We start from the raw sequence: 20,921 nt of genomic DNA, 5'->3' as shown, positions 1-20,921 counted from the left end.
CAATGTGGCATATGCTTCAACAAGGAGGTAGTCCAAATTTACACACACCCAAGTGATAGGAGTATCAAGAGGAGAGAAGAAAAGGGCCGCTACCTTTTTGGAGATGCTATATGCCTTAACATATAGGTAGAGATCCTCAAGTAAGAATTTCAGGGCATTAAGTTTGCTTCTATGGTCATTAACCAAGTTAGTTCGTCGATACTCCTTATTAAAAATGGGGTTGAAAGTTGCTTCCATGGTGGCAGTGGGGAGGGATGGTGAGTCTTGTTTGACATGCGTGTGCAAGCAAAGCATCCTCTATACTTTCTTTGTGGAGAGCAATTGATCAATTTCTCAAGGATGGGTTGTGTATCGAGGTGGATAAGGCTAGCACTTCAGGTGAGGTTGGAAAACTGGGTGAGTTGTAGGGACTCAAGCCATGCTTGAGCATCTCTAAGGGCCATAGGGTTGATGGGTGTAACCTCCTCAGTGGTGATAAGCTAGAAGGATGCTATAACAAGGAGAGGGAAGGAGAGCTAGAGATAGAGAAAGAAAGCAGGGGCAAAGGAAAGATGTACACAAATATTGGGTGAAAAATAAGGGTGGCGAGGAAGAGATTTTTTCTTAAGGAATTGTGTGATTAATGCAAATAGAGAGTAGCCAATGCATGTGCATTATGTAAGTAAAATAGACCATGACCAAATATTATTACAATGGTTATTTCAAGGTACTAGGGCACCATTGACTACATGAGCTAATGAGTAGCTTCCATAAATAAGTGCCACATTAGCAAGGATGGGTAAATCCAAGAGCCATTCAATGTGGAGGAGGGAAACGAGTGGGAAATGAATACCAAAATTCAATGGCAAAAGGGAGGCAAGGAAATCCAGTTTGAAAGGGAATGGGTAGTTGAGGTCTTCAACATGATAGTGATGGAGTCAAAATCCATTGACAGGCTTGCCCTATAAATCTATTAGAGAGAATGAATTAGTATTGGAATCATGAAAGAACTAGAAAGGACATCTCCACCAAAATTTGAGCTTGTCGAGAAGTATTTTCATCTGAATCTTAAAGACCATCATGAGTTGGCCCTTTTAGAAATGTGGTTTCTTGGATAGCTGGTCAAATTAGTGCTTCTATCAAGCTTGTACCTTGGATATAATATAAGTATTGTGGATTGTATCTTCTTCTAGTCCCAGAAAGTTCACCTTATAGAACATGTAAGATCCATGTGAGTTCAAAAGAAAGGGTATTATATTTAGTAAAATTTACAAGATTATATTTACAAAAGGAATTTTTAAATTATAATTTGAAAAAAATCCATAAGTTTAATAAAGTAAAGGGGTCATTTTAAGACCTTATAACATGTAAAGAAATGGTATTTCTTAATATCATTTGAACGCACATTATATAGATGATTTCTTATAGGTGGAACCCTTGGGCTTCTAGTTAGGCAATGGCCTCCATCTATAATGGAAGTGATTCTTCTATAATGAGTTAGCCTTTCATTGTGGCTCAAAAAATCTAAACTAAAAACTCCACGGTGTAATGGTTCCAAGCCAAATTCTAGTCTATATGAAGTCATGCCTATGGTGGCTTTGAAGAAAGCCCAAAATTCCCATAGTATTGTGGGAAATTATATCCCAATATACATAGTATTATGGGAAATTATATCCCAATATTTTCTATTCTGATCTACCAACTTGGTTAAAATTTTACATAAGACCTTGTTGGTGGACTCATCTAATCCATTAGCCTCTGAGTAGTAAGGAGAAGATTTCTTATGGACAACTAGAAAGAATATTGTGAGTTCCTTGATGAATTTACTTTTAAAGTGTGTACCTCTATCATTGGAGTGCCATATATCCTTAAACAAACATTTGGCAGCTGGCTTAGCAGTATTGTCCAGTAGGACCCATGATTCTACCCATTTGGTGTAGTAATTCATTGCCCTATGTATATATTTGGTTTTTGTGTATGCTATAGTTAGAGATATGGGAGAGATGAAGTCCAATCTCCACTTCTAGAAGGGTTCTGGAGATAGGATTAATTGGAGTGGCAAGCCATCTCTAGCTTGAGGCTTCTGACCTAGTCTTTGGTAGGAATCATAGTGGTTGCCAACATCACCGTGCATGGTTGCCCACCACAAACCAGCTTGTTGGATTCTATTGGTTGTAACTTTAGTGGCAAAGTGACTACCAGCAATTCCTTGATGGGCTTTCTCTAGGACAGTAGGTTGCTCCATAGGGAGGACCACTCTTTGCAACACTCTAGAGAGGGTGCAATAGTATAACTTTCCCATGACAATTTCAAAATGCAAGCTCTAGAGAGCCAATAATTTCTATTGGTCCTTCTGAGGATGGGCTCGAGGTATACCAATTTCCAAAAAAGACATCATTTCTTCATACCACAACCACAAAGCATTTAGGGGCTTGAGGTCTAGTGTATTCACTTCTACAACAAATAGTTGGGTATCCAAGATGGTATTTTCAATACTAGTTGGTTGTTCTCTAAATTCTAGGAAGGTGGGATAGGAAATCTATAATGATATGCTAGGTCCCAGGAAAATGTATGATTGTCTATTCAAATTCTTGCAACATGAGAATCCGCTAGGCAAGTCATCCATAAACATTTTACTCCTTGACTAGGAAAACTAGGGCAGTTGACTGATCTACATGAAAAACAAAGGTATGTTTGAGAAAATAATACCGAAACTTCTTGATGGAGTAGATCATGCAAGATACTCTCGTTTGATTACTAAGTAGTTTTTCTTGGCATTAGACAATCTTTTGTTGGCATGGAACATAGTCTGAACCAACCATTTGCATCATGCTCCATAAGCACACTTCTACTAGAAATATCAAATGCACTTGCAAATACATGGAAATTCTTTGACCAATTTGATGGGATCACAATAGGACCTTTAGAAAGTAATAGCCAAAGACATCAAAATGTCAAGTTGGTTTCTTCATTCCATTGGTAAGTAGATTTGGCCACATGCACCAATTTATTGAGGGGATTAACCAAGTGAGTCAAAAGTTGTAGGTGGTAGCCATGCCATCATATTTGGCCCAATAATAAAAATAACACAAATGGTGAAATCAGTATTGTGGCATGCATGATTTCTGCCATCTTGCTAGGATCGACAAAAATCCATTTTGTGGAATGATGTGGCCTGGTAAATTACTACCTTGAACAACAAATACACATTTCAACAAATTCAAACTTAGAATTACCTCTTGGCATCTTGTGAGGCAAGGCCGAAGATGTATTAGGTGAAGCATGGCCTTTTCAAAGATAGTGAAATCATCCAAAAATGTCCTCATAAAATCAATGAGGTAAGACCCAAAAATATCTTGCATATTTCTTTGAAAGGAGGAAGTGATATCCTTGAGATTGAACCACATCACTATAAAAACATATACTCCCCATGAAGTGATGAAAGCTCTTTTAGCTTGGTCTTCTAAAGAAAGGCACACTTGATTGTATCCACTAAAATCATCAAGAAAGGAGTACATCTAGCTACTTCATCAATGATGATATCCAAGTAGGGGATAAGAAGGGAACTAGAATTGTGGCTACATTAATCTTTCTATGATCCACACATATACGTAGCTTCTTGTTCTTCTTGGAAACAATGACAATTAGGGAGATCCAATCCACTCAATCTATTGGAGTGATGAAATCTACTCTCAATAGTCAATCCAACACCTCTTTGACTTTTTAGCCATGTGAGGTTTTATCTTGTAGTGTTGCATCCAACCTAGGATAGCATCAGGTTTTAGAGAAATTTGACGATGATAGAAACACAGAGCTAGCCCTTTCATATATGAATATTCCTAGGAAAACACATCTTTGAATTTGATCAACAAATTGATGAGTTGTTGACTGAATGTTGGCTACAAGTTGACCTAAATCTTAACTGGTTTATTCATATTCTTTTACTCTTGTCACTTTTTGTATCCATGCTTCAAACTCCTACTCTTAATTCAACATTTCATTGATGTTAGCATCAACAACCTAATCAATATTGGTGTTATCTTCTATGCAATTTAGACTCTAATTTTTTGAACTCTCTAGAATGTTGTCCTTTTCTTGCTCTTCCGAGAATTGAGGTTGCAAACTTTGGGGTTGCAGGTACTATTCTCACTGATTTGGAGAATATTGATGAGATACCAGGGTCACAGGTTGGCGTTACCCTTTAAGAACTCCTCTTTCTCATTGTCACTTAAATCCTTGATCATATTGACTATTTAAGCTATGTTTGGTTGGCAATGTGGGGCAGCTTGGGCAACATTGGTCAAGAAGATTGTTAGTTTATCTTTATCCCAGTTATAGCTAACTCTTGCTTGGCATAGCCAAGGTCTTTCCAACAGCAAGCGATAATCTTCACTAGCATGTTCCATATTGAAGACTACTAGGGAAACCACAAACTTAACTATAGAAATTTTGACAAGTATAGACCTAACAATGCCCAAAGGCTGTACCCATTTTACTGATTGACCATCCTCACAAGTAAGGGGATTGGTTGCCAATCCACTAAGCCCAATTGTTGGCAAGTCACTAATGTGATGATATTGGCCCCCTATTCAATGTCGAGCATGAAATTTTGGATGATTTGGTCCTTACACCAAATAGGAATCACCAAAATGATTAGATCCAACAAGGGGCCTACTCGGATGAGTGGATCTTCTAAACTATTCTCTTTCAAGCATGGGCCATCATGCCTGAGATAGGTCTAGAACAACCAAAGTGTTTGGCATGTTCCCTTCCACTACTGTGGATTTGGTTTCATTTTGTTGACTTCTACTACCTTTGGGATTAGTAGCCAAGGTTTTACTCTATCTCTATCTTGAATGATATTCCAGATTCTTCTTGTGAGCTTTTTCAATATTGCCATCCAAATTTTGACTTTTTGTCTTACTAGGATGAACTTCTAGATACTTTCATATTTGAACTCCAAGTAAATTGCTCGGATTCTTCACTCCACTTGACTGTAGATCTTCTCATGAAACTTGTTTATTTTTCTCATATGGAGGATGTGCTATTTTTTGGGTAAAGTTTATACAGACTCTGGATTTATGATCAAGTTGGGGTTGGGTTTTTCCATGCTAGGTGGGGATGAGACTATTCTTCATATGCTATTGCATTCCTTGATTAGGTGGAATATGCTGATTAGACTGCAATAACTTTGAGCTGCCAGGCCAATTGTTGAGTTTGACCTTCATATTAATTCTCAGGGTTGAATGTTGCATGGCCGTTGGCTCATGCCTATGGTTCCCATCCTCCCACTTGGTGGCACACTTTCTCTTGCTCGGCCCATGAAGTGCATGTGGGTTGCAACATGGCATCCTTGTAGGTTTTGCAAGACTAGGTAATCACATTTGGTTCGAATAATTCCTTGATCTACACTATATTAGCATCAAGCATATGTGTTGAGCCTTATCCTTATTATTTCTTCTGAGCATCATAGGATTGGGCATCTAGACACTTATATTGGCAATGTCCTTCTTGTATACAAAAAAATCAATGTTTAGAAAAGCGCCAAAAAATTCCCTCAACCTCTACAATGCCCACCACGGCCATTATTGGGTTGTTGGTAGTCCTGTTTGACATATGCCATAGCCAAGAAGGTAGAAACTAGATTGTCCTAGATATTTTTCCATTGGATAGAAGTGTTCGCACTGGTCCCTTTCTATCCTCTAGAATAGGCCATCTAGTTACTACAATTATATCAATAGTACTCATTGTTGTGCATGGCCATGTTGCAAATATTGCACCATCTTTGGTTTAGACTGCATTCAGCCTAAACATGTTCGAGATTGTTGCACTATGTACATCAAAGGTTTTTGACCTCATTCTTCTTGGTGTTTTCCACTATTTTCTTTCATTTGTCCTTCTTCTTAATCTTAGGTTTCTTTTTTCCTCCCTTCTCTTTGGAGTCAGATTCTACACCGCTCGACTCTACTTCCAAGTTAGAATCAGAAGTGGGTTCACTGTTGTCATCATGTGCATGTTTTGGGATAGATTTATTGGATTTCTTCCTTTTTCTTGATTTTTCTTTTGATAGGAACTACTGTAACTAGAGAGCTTTCTCATAAAATGGGTCAATGATGTTACTTGATAGCTCATTGTAAGCAAATGCTTTCCAAATAGGTTTATTGAAACCTTAAACATAAATGGTATTCAACATTTCATCTTTTGGCTAATCATTAGGATCAATGCAACTATTCAATATTGTGAACTTGGTGGTATACACAATCAGAGGGGTTTTAGTCAAAAGGTAAAGAAAAAGCTCAATGAATCAAAGCACTACGTATTGATAAAATGTGAGAAGATAAACAAAATCCTTGTTTGGGACTACTCCGAAGCAATCTCCAAGCATTAGATCGCCTGGAGCTCCTGGCAGTCAAAAAATATGCACCAAACACAAGCCTTTTCTCTACTGCTTAGATGGAAAATTTGATGGTTTTATTGGCTCCAAAAGGGAGTAAAACTCAAGGACACTTGCTTAGAATTCTCCCAGATTTCTCACTCTTCTTCTCTCCATTCGAGAGTGCTATTTGTTGCCCAAAAACTGTGATCGTGCACCGCGCGAATTCGAAAGCCCTTTCTTTCTACATAAGATCTCCCAAAATTGGCTGAAAAGCCACTTGCTTTTTGCATGTCACCCTAGTCTAGAAGTTTTCTATACCTTTTTAGAATATTTATAAGTAATAATATCTAAAATATAAAAAATAGTCTAAACTTGTCCAAAAATCTCGTAAATCATCAAGCTTATCTTAAAGCTCAGGATTTGCTACTTGTAGAAACAATTCAATTTTCTAACTTACAAGAGCTTGTTGTTCTGCAAGATCTAACTGCTTAAATCAACTTTCAAATTCTCTTAATAACTCTTAAGCCACAAAACCCTTATTGGGTTGTAGAACCCACTCCTAGAAAGTCTTGCAGGTAATCAAACTAGTAACTTCAATGTAAAATTATTTCTAGAGTACCTTCTTAAAAGATACCTAGTCACTATCCTCCATGTAAAATTCAGTCATTTAGGCTCTCAATTCATGTACAATGACCCGTACAAAATACTAACTCCATGCAAGTTGAGCCACCCCAAAGAACTCCATCTTTTGAGCATAGGTATGCAAATATACATATATATTCCTACCATTAAATAACTTCATCTCATGCTCTACTACCTGTAAAGCATTCATCACACAAGTTTTAGTTTGAGTAGAAGCATGCATCACCTATTGTTGTTGTTGTGTTTGCATAAGAATGTTCATATTTTGCACTAACTAATGTAAAAAATCACTAAAAATTGTGCTTGAAGGTTCTTCCATATTGTATTTTCTTCTGACAACCTTTCATGTCGAGTTCACAAATGTGGAATGGATTTTAGTCAAAAGGTCGTATCCATTAGGAATCAAAGAGAGAAGGAAGTAGAGAATAGGAGATAGAAGAGAAGAAAAATAATAGTCAAGAGATATACAAGATAAAGACAATGTTCAATGAATCAAAGCACTATCCATTAATAGAACATGAAAAGGTAGACAAAATCCTTGTCTGGGACTACTCAGAAGCAATCTCTAAGTATTAGATCTCCTGGAGCTCCCTAGTAGACCAAAAATATGCACCAAACACGAGCTTCTTCTATAATTCTCCAAGTGGCAAATCTGATGATTCTGTTGGCTCTGAAAGGATATTAAAACCCCACAATAGCTAATTAGAATTATCCTAGATTGCTAAAAGCGAAGCTTTGAGCCTAGGATGTGCATAAAATTTGCCAAAAAATCCAGAATTTAGGGGAAAATACTCAACATCGAAGGCGGCGGCTCCAGCTAGGACGACTTTAAGAACCAAGTGAAAGACGACTTTTAAAAGGCGCTCGAGTGAAACTTGTGGATTTTTGATAATTTTTCAAACTATTGTGCAGGATGTCAGGAGTTGCCAATCAATGGAGGATGTCAAGTCGGATGCCCAAGATTTTTTAGAGCTCGATTTGGATGCCGGACGAGGGAGGAGCCAACAAATGGTCAAGATATAAAAAGGTGGACAAAAGGAGATGTGACATTTGGGAGCTTTGGACACCCCCCCCCCCCAAACATTTTATGCAACATGCAATCGTGGAGAGAGAAGATGAAGGAAAAAGCATGATGGAGGCACCAACATCTGCGCCCGAAAAATGCGCCTTCATGGATGATGGGGGTGATGGTAGGTTACAAGCAACCCATACAATCGATCATGGGCCTGATCTTCCCTCTCTTGGCTAGTGTTATCGCCTGTCTTCCCTCCTGAAATGGCTATGGGAATGAAGAGATGGAAATCTATTCTTTCTCTCTCCTCCCTCTCTCTCTTCTCTAAGGGCTGTTCTTGCGTGCAAAGAGGAAATGAAGAATGGTGAAGGAAAGCTTGTCCGCTTGGGACCGGATTGCTTCCAGGTCGATGTAGACATGAAGATTGCTAATTGTGAAGATGCTGGACATTGAATGTGGGCTGACCTGTAGTCCCGCAGCAAAACCGAAATCCCAAAACACGAAACCTAAGCGGTAATTCAAAATTTTATGAAGAAAAAATGAGGTTTTATGCTATTTGATTGATGAAACATTGTTCCCATGGGCTAAATATTCATTATGATGTTGTTTTCTATGAGTTTCAACAGTTTATAACTCAAAAAATCAGAAAATCATAAGTGATATGACTGAAATTAATGTTATAAAACCCAAAAAACACGCGTTTAAGGGGTAAAAATGGGGGTTTTTTTGCAAAATAAATGGGAAATATGAGACATAATGCCTACAAAACCTAAAATTTTGCTATCAAGGAACCTAAGGCCTACAACCCACAATCAATCTTAATTTTTAGTCATTTTTTATTGAAGAAAATAGAGAAAAAATACCAAAAAAAATGGTGAAAAATGGGTGTTAAATGGAAAGAAAATTAGGAAACGGTAAAAGAAAAATTCCAAAAAATTACATGTGTGTTTGTGCAATGTATAATGAAGGTAAAGCACGATGGTGGCCTCGGTTTACCCTCGTTTCTATGTTTCTATTCATGTTTATCGCTTTCTTTGTAAGGAAATACACATAAAACGACCCTTCACCTATCAACGAATGCAAAACATTAAACAGTAGGGTGAGAGGGGAGGTTGAGCATCAAAATATGAATTAAAATTTGGTTTATGTGTTGCATCATGTATATAGGACGTTTTTTTTAAAATAAAGGGAAAGGCAGCATGAGCGTAAGGCTCGGTGTCTTTTCTCATTATATAAACGCTAGCATGGAAATCATGAAAAGATTGGTTTTGCATGATGCACAATGCTCCTTTTCTTCTATTTGTGCACTAAATTGTTCACATTATGCACTATGCATAGTTCATGGTATCAATGGAAAAGCTCTTGGATTGCATAGCACTTGTTTTCTTAGGAATTTGACCCACGATTGAGAGTGTAACGTTATCCCTTGCCATAGGATAAAGGGTCCGTTTCCTAAGGGACTGTTAAGTAAGGACACATGGTATATCTCCTGGATTCCAAATGAAGAGTGGAGTTTGTTCCTTTTTTTTATATGTTGAGCAGTGCATCAACAAGGGGCTAATCCCTGTGATGTAGGAGAGCAACAGTGGGGCCACGGTGTTTCTACCGAGAGGTTGCCTCCATGTATGTGATTATCATGGCATTTAGTGCGAGTGTGTATGGGTTCTCCCTCTGAGGAGTTTATAAAAAGAAAAATGTTGGACTATAAACTATAAACTATAAACACATAGATTAGGCTTTAGGGCAGTTTGTCCTTTAGCAGTAGATTGACGCTGCTGGTCTGCGAGGCCGTGAGGGTGTGTTTGTCTGTCATGAGCATGAGGTCCTGCTAGTGCCATAGCCAGTGCTGGCCCATTTTAGGTCCCATCAGTGGTGCGTCTGCTGGGAGCTGCCTATAAGTGGCCGTTTTTGAATCTAGGGTTTAAAGGGACCCTAAATTATCCATAAAATGAGGTTTGTTTAAGAATGTAAAAACTTAGCTTTCCCCATACAAAACTTACTAATGGACTTAGTTAGTTATGTAGAGCATGAGTCCTCTGCAGAAGATAATTTATGTGATGAACAAAGTAGCCAATTAGTGGTTAGCCCATCCTCTAATATGATGGCATGGGCAAAGGTTCACCTTGGTGTGGTCTCTACCCAAGAGAAATCATGTTTAACCATCCATCAACCTAGAGGGCATGAAACAAGCATGTTGGAAACTATGGTAGTAATGGCATCAACAAGTCATCATGCTAAAGCCATAATGCCATGGGAAAGTGCTGATATACGATGGAATATGCTTGTGGTTGAAACATCCCGTGTAATGGGCCACCATGATGACATAGTAGGCATCAGAAGGATGTTAGAAGCCCTAGCTGTCAAGGGAAAACTGTTGCTTAAAAGGCACGGTTTCCAAGTTTTAAGAAGTGGTAATGATAAATCTTCTTTAGATAAGTACCAAAAACTCTTATATAAACCCATTATGGACTTTCCTTTTAAAGGGAAAGGTATGGAAGACCCTCTAAGAGGGGATCAAAATGACATGTTGAAGCTTATAGGACTCCCTAGACCACTCAATGAATTGGCAGAAAGGGATGTCAATGAGGATATTAACCTCCCTACACCGAAAAGGGTGGGGATGGAAGAGGTTAAAGATCCTAAGAGGCTGGACCCAGATCACGATGAATATGAAGATTTTAATGACCCGGTGATGATCCCAAAGGGAAGGACCAAATGTCCTCCTCTTTATAGGGATCTCCTAGTGTTTTATGGGTTGCCAAATGAGGATCTGATGATTCATTTAAGAGAATATGGCCTAACTTGCATTGCAAGTGGGTTCGATGATATACATTGGATGCTCGTATTCCCAAGTACTCTAAAGGGAGAGGCAAGGAAATGGTACTGGAGCCTCCCAAGAGGGTCGATCAAATCATTTGAGGAGTCTTGTGATAGATTTCTAAATGAGTATGAAAAGAAGCTCCCTATGATTCAGGTCTTAGGGCAGCTTATGCAATTTAAACAGGAGTCTTATATTTCTGTTAAAGAGTATGCTAGAGCCTTTGATAGTACTCTTAGGCTTTGGCCAAGAAGAGCCAGTGCATTACCAGATGATGTGCTATGTGAGCTCTTTTTGAATGGCTTAGAGATTAATACGAAAATCCAAGTGGGACTGCGGAATCCTAAGTTGTTAAGGGAAGCAAAAATGCATGCCATTGATTATGAGGGTCATATTCAGAGATGTTGAGAAAACTTTTGGAGTTTTCCCCGCTTAGTACAAGTGCATCGTAGATTCCAACCATTTCTGCGAGAAGACAGCTCACTTTTTGATACCTAGGCAGCCTATGAGGGGAACCTTGGTGTCCAAAATCTCAAAGTAGAAAATGGCTATCCTATGAGTTGCCATGTAATGCCCATTAGGGCTTGCAACACTTCCACAAGAGGTAGTTGTGATGGCAACATGGATAGAACCAATGGTCCTACGAGTGTTGATAAGCATTCTGTGTGTGGTTCTAATTTTGTTTCTAGTAAGGCTGTTGAGAGACCTTTGGTGTTGGAATCATGCTTCCAAGTGGATGTTGTTCCCTTCAATAAAATCATGGTTCTTATGGGGAAAAATTTGTAGTATGGATGTAAACAAGTAAAGAAATCTTTTGTAAAGAGGATGCAAAATGATAAAAGTCCACCTGTGCTTCACAAAGGTCATAAGGATGTGAGGCCATTTGGCCATAGGGATAAGTTTGCATTGAGTTCGTTAGACCAGTGCAGCAAATTGAGGGAATGCAAGAATATTAAGGGAAATGTGAGATGGGTTTGGAGACCCAAAATCTCCAATGACGTTCCAATCCATTACATGGATGAACCAAATGATGAGGAGGTATACATAAACCCTTATGTATCATACAATAAAGAGGGAAAACACATTCTCATGGACTATTGGCTATTGCTAGGTGATGGCATTAGGCAGAGGTAGAGGTAGAGACTTGGGAGGAGGGCATAAATAAGAGCCAATCCAATGTTGGACTTGTGGTCACCGAGGACACATTTCTTTGCATTTCCTTGAGAGGGAGCAAGCTAATAGAGAGAAGGCTAACCTCAAATTTTTAGAGTGCAAAATTACCCATTTGTTTGCTTAATTGCCTTAGAAGAAAACCATCCTCTAGTTCGGCAATCATGCCATTAGTGTCATTGGGATTGTTTAGAGTTGAAACACTTGACGTAGAGGCTACACCCATCTCATTGCACATTATGACCTGGTAGCCGACATATCACTATCGAGCCCTAGTAACTTAGATGCAGCCTCAATAGGAAAAAAGAGCCATGGGGGGTGAAGGAAAAAGAGAGCCGAGACAAAGATCACACTTAAGAGATAGAGAGTGCCACAACACTACCCATAGGAAAAAGATTCACAAATACAAAGGTAGAAACATTTGCAAAAAAAGGAAGTGCTAAGGTTTGGGAGTAGCCTAACCTAAATCACTAGCTTGAAGCCATAGATAAGGTCAAGAAGTAGGTGAGAGAAGCCCAATAGTACTTAAAGGATGAAAAGCCCATATAAGAAGACATCTATGAGCTCTCTAGTGTGAGTACACCAGTCTCGTTGACTCTCAACTAAAGTCTAGAGATACATCTGCACCACCACGAGCATTACCGCATAAGTAAATCTTAGGCGCCATAGGCCAACAAACTAGCCAAGGCCATTGGCCAATAAGCATAGAGTTAGGAGGGAAGCAAGTAGCTGGCAACCTTCTTATGACGCTAGTGTCAATCCCTATGACTTTGCACTTAGGAGACCTGCTTAGGCAGCACCCAACGTTGTAGCAAGAGTTGAAGCAAGGGGGAGTTGACCTGCATGACCTCGATATAGTGACTCAGATATCGAGCTTGACACTACCCTCTGTACCCAAGTCCTTACATGTTTGGAAAGGCACTGAGATGCATACAGTCTTGCTCATCTTGGTGCTAGGACATGCTACAAGGAAATCATAGACATGGGGACATGAGTTAGTGTACTTAGCCACGCACTAGTGCTCTAGGCTTGGGGTAACTTGCCTATCAAGAATGCTAGGTTCGATGTCACACTAGCCAATGGAAGGATACTTAAGCCATTCAGGGTGTTAAAGAATTGGCCATTGAAGATCGCAAGAGTCTAGTTTTTAGTGGATTTCATTATCATGAAGGGGTTGTTAGATATGATCAATGCCCCACCCTCATTAGGTACTACCAATGATCCATGGTGCTCAAAGTTGTAAGGCCCCCATTATGAGGAGAAGCCAAATGTGAGCCCGGACATTGGTTGAGTCCTGACTTGTATATCAGATGAGGTCTATGTGACCGGATGGCAAAAAGGTGATTGTTGTGGGTCTAATCTTTGGGTTAGACGGAGTGGTTAAGCTGGTAGCAACTCGAGGCACATTGCATTGAGTTGCGTGGTAAGGGAGTTAAAAGGGGCCCCTATTGTGGGGTCCGGGGGCCGCGGAAGCGGCCCCTGGCTGGGGGGTCCCAGGGGGGCCAGCGGCCCCCCTGGCGGGGGTCCGGGGGCAGCGCCCCCGGCCCGATGGTAAAGGGAATATTCCCTGGAATATTCCCTGGCCGACTAGTGGAGGCTCATATGGTAGGTCGGTCAGCAGGCCGACCTAACGACCTTCACAGGCTATAAAAGCTAAACCCCTTCGCAGCCATCTTACACTCATCTTTCACCCAGTCAGAGTTGTTGTTCCAGCTAGCCTTAAGCTCTTCACCTATCTTCTGTCTAGATCGCCATCTAAGCTTCACACAGTGGAAGCGCACGGGTGGACAGAGCCATCTTTGTATCAGTTGTTTGGAGTTAAAGAATTTTACTGATTCTCCTCTTATCTGTTGTGTACTCTCTATCTCTTTCTCAGATTCTGTTCGCTGCGCCGTGTAATATTTTACATGGTATCAGAGCCCAGGGGGCTCTAGAGATCGGAGAGCGTGCAAGAGGCAAAGGCTTCAACAGCAAAGAGAAACGATGTCGACTCCGGGAAGCAGTTCTGGCGCATCAGGAAGCGGTGCAGGAGGTGGTGCTGCTGTACCGGCTATTCAAACACTGAGGATTCGTCCACCAACCTTCAGCGAAGGCAAGTTAGATGGTACAAACTACACCTTGTGGAAGTTCAAAATTACAACTATCCTTGATTCTTATGAGCTTCTGGAGACTGTGCTGGGGACTGACGCAGAACCACAGCCTACCCCCGACCCATCAAATCCTAGTGTGATGATTCCTCCGAATGCAGATCTTCTACGAGCTTGGAAACGAAGGAATGCAGATGCATTGTGTGCCTTAGTTACAAGCTGTTCTGACAGTGTTTTGACTCTGATTCAGCATACAACCAAAGCGTCAGAGGCTTGGAATGTACTAAGGAGTCAGTATGAAACACGAAACCAAACAAGGATTCAAAACTTGGAGAATCAACTAGCAGCGGAGAAGTTTGCTGAAGGAGAGACGGTTGAAGCATTCATCACTCGGATTAAGAATCTGCGCGACCAGATGGCTGGCGCTGGGATACAAAAGACTAGCGAAGAGCTAGCTCGGAGGTGTCTTCGGATTTGTCCACAAAAGTTTGATGGACTAGTAACTGCCCTTAATACTCAGGTGAGACCTCAAGCTTTGACTTTTGAGGAGTTTTGTGCATTATTAATGGAGGAGGAGTTGAGGCTGAAAGCCCGAGAAGGAAGCAACAATGGAGATGCTGCATTCTCTGCCAATGCAAAAGGCAAAGGTGTTTCCTCCACCAAAAATGATGGTGACAAAAAGAAAAAGGGCGGCAAGAAGAAGTTTCAAGGAGAGTGCTTCTACTGTAAGAAGAAAGGACATGCAATTGCAGATTGTCGTGTCAAGAAGGCAGATGAAAAGAATGGTACCCTTAAAACTAAAGGGAAAGAGACAGCCAATACGGCTGAAGCAGAGTTGGAATTATTCATGGCGACCATTGAGGAAGTGTGCTCCTCGGCGCAAGAAGAATCTACCACTGACTCTTGGGTGTTGGATAGTGGGGCCTCCCGTCACATGACCAACAAGAAAGGTCTATACAGTTCTATGCAGCCTCTACAAGAATCCATCACTGTGACGGTTGGAAATGATGCTAAATGCCCTGCTGCGGGCACAGGTACTATTTCTTTTGTTGCTGCAAATGGTGAAGTCAAAAAGCTTTCAAATGTGTTGTATGTTCCCGAAATCAGGAGAAATCTCTTATCAGTTGCTGCCATAACTGATCTTGGTCATGAAGTGAGGTTCAAGAAGACAGGTGCAGAAATTATTGATAGTGCTGGCACAATTGTTGGCAAAGGAGAAAGAAGGAACAACCTGTATGAGCTAAGTGCTCTTACAGCCACCGCTGGAGTGGGCACAAGTAAGCTTTGGCATGAAAGGTTTGGACACATCGGATTTGCAGTATTGAAGGAGATGCAAAAGCAAGGTATGGTTGCTCACCTACCTACAATAACTGAATTGAAGGAACCATGTGAAGCTTGTATGATGGGCAAGCAACAGAGAAAGGCATTTCCACAAGAAAGCAAGAATAGAGCACATGCTCCTCTAGAGTTGGTGCATGCTGACTTGTGTGGTAAGATGCCTACACAGGCCTTGGGGGGATCTTCTTATTTTATGTTGATTGTCGATGACTACAGTAGGAAGATGTGGGTGTACTTCCTTCGTGATAAGGCTCAAGCTTTTGGTAAGTTTAAAGAATGGCTAATACTTGTTGAGAATGAAACAGGGAAAAATGTGAAGAAATTTAGAACAGATGGTGGTGGTGAGTTCAACTCAAAGGAGTTTGAAGGCTTTTGCAAGAGCAAAGGGATCAAGCGTCAATTGACGACGCCTCACACACCTCAGCAGAATGGTGTTGTGGAACGCAGGAATCGTACCATTGTGGAGATGGCAAGATGCATGCTAAAGGGCAAGGGACTGCCTAACCATTTTTGGGCTGAAGCTGTTAATACTGCAGTCTACATTCTAAATCGGAGCTACACAAAGGCTCTCAAGGGAAAAACACCTCATGAGGCTTACACTGGTAAGAAACCATCTGTTTCACATTTCAGAATTTTTGGATGTGAATGTTATGCACATGTTCCAGATGAGAAGAGAAACAAGTTACAACCAAAAAGCAGAAAATGTATCTTCTTGGGTTATAGTGATGAGCAGAAGGCTTACAAGTTATATGACCAAGAGGCAAAGAAGATCATCGCGAGCCGTGATGTGGTGTTCAAGGAGGAGCCGCATACAGTGGAGGAGGAGAAGGCAAGGTCTTCCACTTTATCATCAAGCGAAGAAGTAGTCCACTATGAACCTGTCCCGAGAGCTATCCCTATCCTTAAGGAGGAGGAAGCATCATCTTCAGATGATGAGGAAAAAGTTCACCAACCTGACATCACTCCACCGGAAAAGCCATTGCCGCGCTGGGTGAAGCAACTCTATGACCACAATAATCCTATGCCTGCATCTGTTGAGGAGAAGGCAGACGGACCAAGGAGGTCTCAGAGAATAGAGGAGCAAAGGAGGGCTTCTGCTCACATAGTCAACATGGCCTTGATGGTTGAGATTATGAGACAAGCAAAGGAGCCAACTGACTTAGAAGAAGCACTTGCAGATCCATCATGGAAGGCTGCTATGCAGGCGGAGTATGACAGCATAATGAAGAATGACACTTGGGAGCTAGTGGATCGGCCAGCAAAGCGGAAGATTATTGGCACCAAGTGGATCTGGAAGGTAAAGTACAAGGCTGATGGTACCTTAGAAAAGTACAAAGCTAGACTAGTTGCCCAAGGATTTTCACAAGTTGAAGGGTTTGATTTTCAAGAGTCATTTGCCCCAACTGCCAGAATGACCACTATTCGCACGGTACTTGCAGTGGCTGCCCACAAGAAGTGGCCAGTGTACCAAATGGATGTTAAGTCAGCGTTCTTAAATGGTGACCTCAAGGAGGAGGTGTACGTGGCTCAGCCACCAGGGTTTGAGGCCCCCCATTCTGAGAACAAAGTGTGTAAACTGAAGAAGGCATTGTATGGGCTGAAACAAGCCCCCAGAGCATGGTACCAGCGGATAGATAGGTTCTTTTTAAACCTAAACTTCAAAAGATGTGCCTCAGATGCTAACTTGTATGTTTACAGGGATGGTAAAAAGTCTGTAGTGATTGTCCTATATGTGGACGACCTTCTTATTACAGGTGACTATGAAGATATGATCAACCAAACTCGAAAGGCTTTGAGTTCTGAGTTTGAAATGACAGACTTGGGCTTGCTGCACTATTGTTTGGGGATTGAAGTCTGGCAAGAGCCAGGAAAGATCTTCATCTCTCAAAAGAAGTATGCATGGGAGATCTTGAAGGCATTTGGCATGACCGAGTGCAAGGAGATAGCTACACCTATGGAGGTGAATGTAAAGTTATCCGTTGAGGATACATCAGCACTAGCAGACATTGGGAGGTATAGGAGGTTGGTCGGCAGTCTAATCTACTTGTGTAACACCAGACCAGATATCAGTTTTGCTGTTGGTGTTTTGAGCAGGTTCTCAAACAAACCTCATGAGAGTCATTGGAAGGCTGGGATGCGGGTGCTCAGATACTTGAAGAGAACTCTTGACTATGGTATCACATACAGTTTCGGAACTTCTCTTGTGGGGAACTGTGACTCAGATTGGGCAGGAGACATTGATTCCAGGAAGTCAGTTTCTGGTTATTGTTTCTCTTTGGGTTCAGGAATTTTTTCTTGGATTAGTAAGAAGCAACCAACAGTGGCATTGTCTTCTACCGAAGCAGAGTACAAGGCAGCTTGTTTTGCTGCATGTGAGGCCGTATGGTTGAGAAGGATTCTATGGCATATGGGAGTGCAGGATGAAGAACCAACTGTGCTGAGATGTGACAATCAGAGTTGCATCGCCATTGCCAAAAATCCAGTGTTTCATGCACGCACCAAACATATAGAGATCCAGTATCACTATGTGCGTGATTTGATGGAGGATGGGATAGTGGAATTGGTCTACTGTCCAACAGAGGAGAATGGAGCAGATATCTTCACCAAAGCACTTACGAAGGATCTGCTTCAAGTTCATCTTCAGAGACTCGGCATTGGGCCGAGGAGATAGTTCACCTATGGGTGGACATTGAGGGGGGGTGTTAGATATGATCAATGCCCCACCCTCATTAGGTACTACCAATGATCCATGGTGCTCAAAGTTGTAAGGCCCCCATTATGAGGAGAAGCCAAATGTGAGCCCGGACATTGGTTGAGTCCTGACTTGTATATCAGATGAGGTCTATGTGACCGGATGGCAAAAAGGTGATTGTTGTGGGTCTAATCTTTGGGTTAGACGGAGTGGTTAAGCTGGTAGCAACTCGAGGCACATTGCATTGAGTTGCGTGGTAAGGGAGTTAAAAGGGGCCCCTATTGTGGGGTCCGGGGGCCGCGGAAGCGGCCCCTGGCTGGGGGGTCCCAGGGGGGCCAGCGGCCCCCCTGGCGGGGGTCCGGGGGCAGCGCCCCCGGCCCGATGGTAAAGGGAATATTCCCTGGAATATTCCCTGGCCGACTAGTGGAGGCTCATATGGTAGGTCGGTCAGCAGGCCGACCTAACGACCTTCACAGGCTATAAAAGCTAAACCCCTTCGCAGCCATCTTACACTCATCTTTCACCCAGTCAGAGTTGTTGTTCCAGCTAGCCTTAAGCTCTTCACCTATCTTCTGTCTAGATCGCCATCTAAGCTTCACACAGTGGAAGCGCACGGGTGGACAGAGCCATCTTTGTATCAGTTGTTTGGAGTTAAAGAATTTTACTGATTCTCCTCTTATCTGTTGTGTACTCTCTATCTCTTTCTCAGATTCTGTTCGCTGCGCCGTGTAATATTTTACAGGGGTTACACTGCCACATCTTGCTAGGTCCCGACCCTGGATGTGGAACGCGAGAGTCATAGAAGATTGGGGCAATGGTTTGATCTTCTTGGGAAATCAAACAAAATCAGTAAGGGTAGAGATGGATACCTAGAAGATCATGCTAGTCAACCTGGATACCATCTCAACCATGCTAAAGGGTGATACTCAAGTTACAAAATCTTACGGGCCACTAACGAAGTATATCCCTTGCCATGAGGATGAAGAGCATGATTGGATGCATGTGCTAGCCACAATCGATCTTCCATTCTCATATAACGAGGAGGAATACAAGCAAGTCACTAAGGCAATGATAAGCCTATGAATAAGTCCTCAGTACCTTTATGCATGATGGCTAGAAGCTCTTGTAGCCGGCCCAACCCTATCACATTCCACATCCCTAACAACAAGTGAGAGCTCCATAAGATCTTAGAGTACTTGGTGGACAAGCTAGGTGGCAACCCAGCCTCTAATCTAAAACCCCTTAGGGATCTCATGGATAAACCCAAGTGGAAATAGAAAAAGGTACATGATCTGAACCTAATGTACAATTGAGCCTTGGTCATGGATGAGAAGAAAGAGGAGTGTAGAGACCTAGGAGATGACAAGTAGTTGGATGAGGTTTAAAGAGAGCAAATAAGATTTTGACACAATAGAGTATGACACTGATGGACGTGAGATTGAGCAAATAAAAGTAGATTCCAAGCCATGAAAAGTGAGTACCTTTAGATTCAAGAGAGGAATCATGTGAGCGGAGTGTGATTGCACACGGTTGGAGCACATGGGAGTGATTAACTATGAATATGTAGGGCTCGCCCAACCAAGTGCCGCACCACTACTTAGGTTGGACTCCATTTTCCAACAAAGATGGAGAGTTCCACTTTGAGTTCGAAGTAAGCTTAGATAGAAACCCTAAGATACCCCAACCACCTAAGATCAAATGCACCAAGGGAGACCTTCCAATCCACTTAAGGAGCAGACGGTTGAAGGAGAAAAGAAAGAGGAAACCTAGGCAGTCAAATGCTCAAGAGTAGAAAAAACCCCAAGATCTACCACATCAATTCACAAAATTTAAGAAAGGCGATAGAGTAGTGATCTTGCTAGGTGCCAAGTGGAAGGACAAGCAAACAAGCTCACAGAAGGGCATGTCAAGGTTAAGCAAGTCAACCTAGCTAGAGAAGGGAAAAAGCCCCAATCTATCTTCATAGCTGATGACCTGACCAAGTAGGAAGAAGAAGATCTCATTGCGCTACAACAAGAGTACATAGACGTGTTCTCTTGGTCCCTCGACGAACTAAAAGGAGTAGATCTGATTGTAGTGACTCATAACTATCCCATGATACCAGACGCAACACCAGTCAAGCACAATGACCATACCCTATGAATCCCAAGCATGATCATGTAGTCAAGGAGAATATAGAAAAGTTGTTAAGAGTAGGATTTATCTATGAAATTGAGCACATGGACTAGGTTTTGCTCATTGTAATTGTCCTAAATAAGAATAGAAAAATTAGAGTGTGTGTTAATTATAAGAAATTAAACAGTGCTACTAAGAGGGACAACTATCCACTGCCATACATTGAGCATATGCTCAAGAGAGTGGCTAACAAAGAAGCCTAGAGTCTCCTAGGGGGCTTCTCAGGTTACAATCAGGTGCAAGTCTACCATGATGATAAAAGGCATAAGACTGCATTTGTTACCGAATGGGGTTTCTTCACATACATAGTCATGCCTTTTGGGCTAATAAGTCCACTAGCCACATTCCAATGTCTCATGTGTGCCATCTTCAAGGACATGCTTAGGAAAGAGTTAGAAGTGTTCATTAACAATCTATATGTTCACTTAAGTTGTAGGGAACACCTAGACAAACTCTGCATAGTCTTTGAATAATGTAGATTGCATCCACTCTTGTTGAACACCCTTAAGTGCCAATTCTGGGTGAAACATGGCTGCATCCTAGGGCATGCGGTGTCCAAGAACAACATTGCCATCGACTTCTCGAAAGTCAAGGTTATTGTTGACCTTCCACCACCAACCAGCTACAAGGGA

This window comes from Lygodium microphyllum, chromosome 3 (genome assembly GCF_053477565.2).
Source record: "Lygodium microphyllum isolate KBCC chromosome 3, Lygodium_microphyllum_v1.1.10, whole genome shotgun sequence".
In the NCBI taxonomy this organism is placed as follows: domain Eukaryota; kingdom Viridiplantae; phylum Streptophyta; class Polypodiopsida; order Schizaeales; family Lygodiaceae; genus Lygodium; species Lygodium microphyllum.
Note: the sequence above shows the minus strand (reverse complement) of the source record.